This window comes from Borostomias antarcticus, assembly GCF_949987555.1.
Source record: "Borostomias antarcticus genome assembly, chromosome: 27".
In the NCBI taxonomy this organism is placed as follows: Eukaryota; Metazoa; Chordata; class Actinopteri; order Stomiiformes; family Stomiidae; genus Borostomias; species Borostomias antarcticus.
In genome coordinates this window covers 7,131,616-7,139,115 of record NC_140260.1, presented here as the reverse complement: position 1 = coordinate 7,139,115, position 7,500 = coordinate 7,131,616, and the positions used below count along the sequence as shown (strand labels likewise).

Here is a 7,500-nt window from a genome sequence, read left to right as displayed (position 1 = left end):
AGTTGTAGTCGGTGAACCGAGGATTTGCTAAGACAGGTGAAGAGTGAGTTACAATAATCAAGCCGGGATGATATGACAGCGTGAACGGCCATTTTGAGCTCAGTATGACACACCACAGACCTGAGTTTGGAGATGTTTCTGAAGTGGAAAAAACTGTTTCAGGACAGTGATGCTACATGATTGTCCAGGTTCATCGCCTGATCAAAAAACACCCCAAGATTTCTAATATGGGGGCGGACGTTCGTCGTAAGGGGCCCCAACAGGTGTTTTACCTTTGCTGCTATGCTGTCAGAAGCTGTGATTAGGACCTCTGTTTTAGCCGCGTTAAGCTGGAGAAAGCTGCTCACCATCCAGCCCTCAATGGCAGACAGACAGTCCAATCAGATGTTGAGTTTTTGCATCTTCTCAGGTTTAAAGGAGACATACAGCTGGATGTCATCAGCATAGCAGTGGTAGGACACACCCTTAATATTGCTGATGATGTGAGCTAGGGGGAGCATGTATAGGGTGATGATGTGAGCTAGGGGGAGCAGGTATAGGGTGATGATGTCAGAATACAATAAAACAGGTTAGCGCGGCCAACTTTGGAAATGAATACCTTGAAGGAAGTTAAAGTTCCACAGATCACCGGGCGCGTAGAGAAGCAGTCTCTGTGTATCATGGCGAGACCCCCGGCCCGGCCTGTCGTTCTAGGGGCACAGGAGTAGGAGCAGTTTGGGGGTCAGAGTTCGCTGAGAGAGGCAAACTCTTCGGCCTTCTGCCAGGTCTCCGCGATGAGCAGGAAATCCAGGTCCTTGGTTATGAAGAAATCATTTAAGACAAACGATTTGTTGGAGATGGAACGGGCATTTAGCAGACCAACACTGATGCTATCAGAGCAAGGTTATTATAGTTAACGAAAACAAACTACAAAACGAAAACTAGGTGTGAAAAAACATTTTAGTTAACTGAAATAAAAATAAAAACTAGACTTTACAAAAAAACGATAACTAACTAAAACTGTATTATGTGTTTACAAAAATAACTAAAATAAACTAAAATTATTGAGAAAATGTCCTTAGTTTTAGTCTTTTTCATTTCATAGATAAGCCTAGTATTTGGGGTGGATATGAAATCTATCCTCCATGTTCTTTAGCTGTGTCCCTGCGCAGGAGTAACCTGACGTTCGCCAGATGGTTTGTTTCACACAGAGTGAAACAACGTGAGCTCACGAGATCAGGATGGTCTCACAAGGCTAGCACAGAAGAAAGAAAAAACTAAAACTAATACTGAAACTAATAAAAACTAAACTAAAACTAAGCATTTTCAAAAAATAAAAACTAAACTAAACTAGCAAACCTGCTTTAAAACTAATCAAAACTAAACTGAAATTGAAAACAAAAAGTTAAAACGATATATAACCTTGTATCAGAGCGAGCTCTGCCGAAGGTATAGGCCCGAGGGAGAGTACGCAGACACCCAGGCACTGAAGCCACACTGGCGCGTGTTGGTATTGTTGTTTGGTCCAAATCACTGCTAAAATCCATCCATCCATCTTCATCCGCTTATCCGGGGTCGGGTCGTGGAGGCAGCAGTTCCAGCAAGGGGCCCCATACATCCCTTTCCCTGGCAGCATCAACCAGCTCTGCCTGGGGAATCTTTAGCCGCTCCCAGAGCAGTGCGGAGATGTAATCCCGCCACCTGGTCCTGGGTCTACCCCGCGGCCTCCTCCCAGCCGGACACGCCTGGAACACCTCCCTAGGGAGGCACCCAGGAGGCATCCTCACTAGATTCCCGAACCACCTCAACTGGCTCCTTTCGACGCAAAGGAGCAGCGGCTCTACTCCGAGTCTCCCGGATGACTGAACTTCTCACCCGATCTCTCAGGGGGACCCCGCCACCCTCCGGAGAAAACTCATTTCGGCCGCTTGTATCTGTGATCTCGTTCTTTCGGTCATGACCCATCCTTCATGACCATAGGTGAGGGTGGGGATGAAGATGGACTGGTAGATCGAGAGCTTTGCCTTTTGGCTCAGCTCTCTTTTCGTCACAACAGTGCGGTAAAGCGACTGCAGAACCGCACCAGCTGCTCCGATTCTCCAGCCAAACTCCTTCTCTATGGTTCCCTCACTCGTGAACAAGACCCCCAGATACTTGAACTCCTTCACTTGGGGTAAGGACTCATTTCCTACTTGGAGCGGACAGACCACCGGTTTCCTGCTGAGAACCATGGCCTCAGACTTAGAAGTGCTGACTCTCATCCCAGCCGCTTCACACTCAGTTGCAAACCTATCCAGAGAGTGCTGGAGGTCGCAGGCAGATGATGCCATCAGGGCCACATCATCTGCAAAAAGCAGTGACGTGATCCCCAGCTCACCGAACTGCAAACCCACCTCTGCACGACTACGCCTCGATATCCTGTCCATGAAAATCACAAACAGGATTGGTGACAAAGCGCAGCCCTGGCGGAGACCAACCCCCACCGGAAAGGAAGACGACTTACTGCTGAGGACACGGACACAGCTCTCGCTCTGGGTGTACAGGGATTGGATGGCCCTAAGTAGGGATCCCCTCACCCCATACTCCCGCATAACCCTCCACAAGACCTCTCGAGGGACCCGGTCGTAAGCCTTCTCCAAGTCCACAAAACACATGTAGACAGGTTGGGCAAACTCCCAAGCCCCCTCTAAGATCCTTGCAAGAGACAAAATCTGCATTGTTCCTCTTCGATCTGAGGTTCGACTATCGGCCGGACCCTCCTTTCCAGCACCTTGGAGTACACTTTCCCTGGGAGGCTGAGTAATGTGATGCCTCTATAATTGGCACACACCCTCTGGTCCCCTTTTTTGAATATTGGCACCACCACCCCAGTCTGCCACTCCTTTGGCACTGACCCGGACGTCCACGCAATGTTAGAGAGGCGTGTCAACCAAGACAGCCCCTCAACACCCAGCGCCTTCAGCATTTCTGGACGGATCTCATCAGTCCCTGGGGCTTTGCCACTGTGGAGTTGTTTGACTACCTACCTGCTTGATCTCTTCCAGTGAAATTGACGATGACCTCCCATCATCTTCCGGCTCTGCCTCGATTGTAGAGGGTGGATTAGTCGGGTTCAGTAGTTCCTCAAAGTGCTCCTTCCAACGCTCAACAACCTCCTCAGTTGAGGTCAGCAGTGTCCCTTCCTTGATGTATACAGCTTGGATGGTCCCCCGCTTTCCCTTCCTGAGGTGTCTGATGGTCTTCCAGAAACACCTTGGTGCCGACCGAAAGTCCTTCTCCATGGTCTCTCCGAACTCCTCCCACACCCGCTGCTTTGCCTTGGTCACGGTCGAAGCCGCAGCCCTCCGGGCCAGTCGATACCCTGCAACTGCTTCTAGAGTCCCCCTGGCTAACATATCCCGGAAGGCCTCCTTCTTCAGTCGGACGGCTTCCCTGACCACCGCTGTCCACCACGGTGTCCTAGGGTTACCGCCCCTTGAGGTACCTATGGCCCTCAGGCCGCAGCTCCCAGCCGCAGCTTCAGCAATGGAGGCTTTGAACACCGACCACTCATGCTCGATGTCCCCAACCTCCACAGGGATGCCTGAGAAGCTCCGCCGGAGGTGGTGATTGAAATCTCTCTGGACAGGCCCCTTTTCCAGACGTTCCCAGTTCACCCTCACTACACGCTTGGGTTTTCCAGGTCTGTCCAGAGGTTTCCCCCGCCATCGAAACTAGCTCACCACCAGATGGTGATCAGTGGACAGCTCTGCCCCTCTCTTTACCCGAGTGTCCAAAACACATGGCCTCAGATCAGATGATACGATAACAAAATCTATCATTGACCTTCAGCCTAAGGTGTTCTGATGCCAAATGTACTTGTGAGCATCCTTGTGTTCGAACGTGGTGTTTGTTATGGACAAACTGTGGCTAGCACAGAAGTCCAGCAACAAAACACCACTCGGGTTCAGATCGTGGTGGCCATGCCTCCGAATCACGCCCCTCCAAGTTTCTCCATCATTGCCCACGTGTGCATTGAAGTCCCCCAATAGGACAGTGGAGTCCCCTGCGGGACCCCCAAATAGGACTCCACTTAGGAAGGCTGAGTACTCTGAACTGCTGTTCGGTGCATAAGCACAAACCACAGTCAGAGTCCCCCCCCCCCACAGTCTTAAGGCGCAGGGAGGCGACCCTCTCGTCCACTGGGGTGAACTCCAGCACAGAGGCGCTCAGCTGGGGGCTAGCTAGTATAGCCACACCTGCCTTACGTCTCATACCGTGAGCAACTCCAGAGAAGAACAGGGTCCAACCCCTATCCAGGAGTTTGGTTCCAGCGCCGGTGCTGTGCGTGGAGGTTAGCCCCACCAGGTGTAATTGGTATTGCTCAACCTCCCTCACAAGCTCCGGCTCCTTCCCCCCCAGCAAGGTCACGTTCCATGTCCCCAGAGCCAGCCTCTGCCGATCGGGTCCGGTCCGTCGGTGCCCTTCACCTTCACCGCCACCTAGTTGGCAGCGCACCCGACCCCGACAGTTCCTCCCGCGGGTGGTGGGTCCACAGGATGGAGGATGAGATGGTGTCTCCACGTAGCTCTTTTGGGCTGGGCCCGGCCGGTCTCCGTGGTAAGCCCGGCCACCAGGCGCTCGCAGGCGGGCCCTCCGTCGGGCCTGGCTCCAGACGAGGGCCCCGGACTTCCTCCAGGCCGGGTCTCTCTTCCTCGTATGTTGTCATCCAAATCTAAAATACATTACATTAAAGGTTATTATGAAAACGTTTCAGTGCTTCTTCACATACATGTCAGTCTCTGATGGACCTACTAACTAAATAAGAAAACCCAGACTGATTTTTGTGAGCAGCCGCGTCGACCTTTCCCATTTGTCTCTGATTTTGGTTGACTAACATTAATCGTGTAACTAAGTTCCACAGCTCTTCAATCAAAGGTAAGTCATATTTGGACAGTAGGCTATATCATATTGGTAATATCATATATCATATCAATCAAAGGTAATATCATATTTGACATAAAACACATCCAGAACATATCCACAGAATACAAAAGGCAACCAGTTGGAAAGAGGCTAACGTTATTCTAAGACTGTCTCATCTTCTAGCTTTAAATGTTTAATGTGATTAACTAGTCATGCATTGAGGTCTTAATGTGTTCCATTATGCGCTTGCTTTCCTCTGTTAACGGTAACCAGGCGGATGTTAGCTAGCCAGCAACTGTTTTCTCATACGTGATTTGCCTATAGAATCAATGAATGATGAATCAAACCATGTTGAGAGCTCTTCCCAGCTAACCCATTATTTTTCATGTAGCCTAGGCTGACCAATCACAAGAGGGCAGTCCCTCCCTTGGTATACGCCCCAAATTGTCCATCAGATTTTCATTGAGCTCGCAGAATTTAACGTCGAGCAAGAGAGGCCGGTTCGCACGTGCAGAGCTACACTGCGAGCACGCAGAAATCAAGTGCATGCTTTTGTTCGCGAGGACTTACATCACGCAAGTGCGCAGTTATTATCTGCGCATGTGAAATAACATAATCTGTCCGTATGTCCGTCTGTCTGACTTTTGACATAAATGTGACGCCATACCATTGTCCTCCCCCCGAGGGCAGCTGGGAGCAGACAGCAGGCAGAGTGCATTCTGGGACGCGCCAGGGGGGCCAACCAAGCGCTCCCGTCCTGAACAGTGTTGGCGATCTGTTCTTCTGCATGTTTTATTATTTTATGGGGGAAACCCTTGTGAACACGGGGAGAACATGAGAACATGAGAACATGAGAACATGCAAACTGTGCACAGAAAGGCCCAGAGACCTTCTTGCTGTGAGGTGACAGTACCAGGTACTGCACCACCGTTCCACACGTGAGACATGTTTGGGGGGTTAGTGTCTTGATCAAGGGCCCTTTGGCACACTGCCGGGAGCTGGATCGAACAGCATTCCGGATCTCTTCCCAAATGGTCCCTCCCGAGGATTTTCATCTGGTTTTGATTTGTTGCTGAAAATATCAATAGATCTCGTCATTGTTTTTGTTATCATAGATTAGTCATAGATTATTTAGATACCGTTGCGTGATGCGCCTGGAGATGATGTCATAATCTGACAGGATCTGACAGGGTGCCATTGGCTTTGCTGCTCCCTCCTTTAGACATTGTGCTGTGTGTGTCTGTGTGTGTGTGTGTGTGCATGTGTGTGTGTGTGTGTGTGTGTGTACAGTGTGTGTGTGTGTGTGTGTATGTGTGTTACTGTCAGTGAGTGAGTGAGTGAATGTCAATCCATCAATCAATCAAAGATTTATTTGTATAGCGCATTTCATACCCAGAGGCAACACAATGCGCTTTACAGAGAACAAGGGAGGTGGGCATACGACCCACTCTCTACATATTCCAGAGGGAAGCAAAAAAACAGTAATCACCCGGGGGCCAGATAAGTGAGCTGTAAAAATTCTTCCCTGACCCCTCTCAACAAGGCGATCGAGCAAGCTCCAGGAGTATGTTTGTCTACCGGCTAAGAACATTTATAGAGCAATAAATAACATTAAATTACATTTTCAGAGTAAGAGAGGCTAAAAAAGCATCATAGGAGAGAGAATATTCTACGGACATGCTACATCATCCACAGCAGACACGGGGGTATCTATCGGACTCCGGGAGGTCTGCTGGTGACAGTGGGGCATCCACTGAACCTGGTTAGAAGATAGGAGGGAGAGAGAGAGGCACTAGGGAGAGGGAAGGCAGAGGGAAGGCAGAGCAGGGTTAGTAGCACATAGAGCCATACAGACCACACAGATATTGAAACAGGCAACCTGGGGCAAGCTCCTGGAATATATTTGTCTAATGGCTAAGAACATTTAAAGAGCAATAAATTAAATTACATTAAATTAAATTTTCAGAGCAAGAAAGGCTAAGAGCATCAGGTCCAGACCTAAGCCAGATGTGGACTGATGTGTGTCTGTGTGTACGTGTGTGTGTGTGTGTGTACTAAATACTACGACATCCACAGCTGACACGGAGGTATCTATCGGACTCAGGGTGGTCTGCGGGCGACAGTTGGGCATCTTGGTTAGAAGGTAGGAGGGAGAGAGAGAGGCACTAGGGGAGACAGAAAACGGTTAGTAGCACACTGAGCCATTGAAGCCACACAGCTGTCAGAACAGAACAAGCCTGTTTCAGGGCAACCAGCTTCTGTACACTACTTGATATACATACAGTGCATAGCAGGATAAATACCAATGTATACAGAGGATTCACAGGTAGGTTTGAGGCTGCCTTTCTGTGTCTCAAGTTCCTAGCTAGTGATTGTAGGCTAGGTCGAAAAGGTACGTCTTGAGGTCTCGCTTGAAGACCTCTGTTGTTTCGGCCCTTCTTAGGCACTCCGGTAGGGTGTTCCAGAGGTTGGGGGCATAGAAACTAAAAGCTGCCTCTCCGTGTTTCTTGGTCCTGGCTTTTGGAACTGTTAAAAGTTCAGTACCTGAGGATCTGAGTGGTCTGTTGGGCATGTACTTAACAAGCATGTCTGAAATATATTCTGGTGAGTGACTGT

At 49.5% G+C, this 7,500-nt stretch overlaps 2 protein-coding genes across 4 annotated transcripts in view; both read left to right on the top strand.

The window, feature by feature from the left end:
* The window catches only part of LOC311326379 (major histocompatibility complex class I-related gene protein-like), a 356,702-nt gene that overhangs the window by 100,571 nt on the left and 248,631 nt on the right, over window positions 1-7,500 (top strand). The window lies entirely within an intron of this gene.
* Window positions 1-7,500, top strand: part of npr1a (natriuretic peptide receptor 1a) — a gene marked incomplete at both ends in the record, with an annotated part of 152,334 nt that overhangs the window by 51,410 nt on the left and 93,424 nt on the right. The gene's annotated exons all lie outside the window — the stretch shown is intronic.